Below are 1137 nucleotides of genomic sequence, written 5' to 3'. Positions count from 1 at the left end.
TCAATTTCTAACTTTGTTAATTTTTTTTATAAATGAATGTAGTAAAAAAAATTAATTTTGAAATTAACGCTGAAGTGGCAGAAGTACATACTAAAGACTCAAACAGTTCAAGGGGAATTTTTTTCAAGGGAAACCGGGCTCCTACCGACTACGCTACGGCGGCAGTCATGAGATCCAGTATAATTCCGACGCATGTGATGTGGATCTGTACGCACTGCCATCTATTGACAAATAGCATTTTTTTGAAATTTTGACTTAATACAAATTTTTTTAACTTTTTTAAATTTTTGTCTCAGCCAGAACCATCTCCCAGACGTGGTGATTCTGAATATATCTTCAGTTAGCGCGATTGAGTGACAAATCACGGAGAAAAGCGAGGTCAAACAAACGCACACACACACAAAATTAGCCAAATTATAGTATAGATTTTCACGCAACAATTGAAGCTTTTGATAAAAATTATAAGTTTCGAATTTTTTCAAAAGCAAACTAACAATAAACGATTCCAATAATTAACAAACAAAGGGTACGGAGCAACAATGAAAGTCGCTACCCTAGGCTATAGTATGAAACACCTTCGATATCATATTATACGTATTAATTTATATATTTTAGGTTCCCCCGCTGCCTATTACGCAGTCACACGCACACACGATGCGACCAAAAAGAGCAGAGTGTAGCAGAACGTGATAACCCACATTTTGTTTAAACTAATATACGGAAATATTTCACCGCGTGTAACTGAACAGTGTATTATAATTTACTAGCGGGATACCCGGCGTTGCCCGGGGAAATCAGTGGCGTTACTCAGTTGGTAACCGCTTGATTAAAAGGAAAATTCCCAGAAAAATCGAACTATCAATCTATCCATGCATCCATCCATCCATCCATCCATCCATCCATCCATGCATCCATCCATGCATCCATCCATGCATCCATCCATCCATCCATCCATCGCATTCCATGCCATGCCATCCCATCCCATCGCACCGCACCCCATCCCATCCCATATCCCATCCCATCGCATGCCATCTCATCGCATCCCAGGCCATGCCATGCCATGCCATGCCATCCCATCCCATCCTATCCCATCCCATGCCATGCCATGCCATGCCATCCCATCGCATGCCATGCCAT

This window comes from Priapulus caudatus, unplaced genomic scaffold (assembly GCF_000485595.1).
Source record: "Priapulus caudatus unplaced genomic scaffold, Priapulus_caudatus-5.0.1 Scaffold2643, whole genome shotgun sequence".
Lineage (NCBI taxonomy): Eukaryota > Metazoa > Priapulida > Priapulimorpha > Priapulimorphida > Priapulidae > Priapulus > Priapulus caudatus.
The sequence above is the reverse complement of the archived record's forward strand: the minus strand, read 5'-3'. Positions refer to the sequence as shown.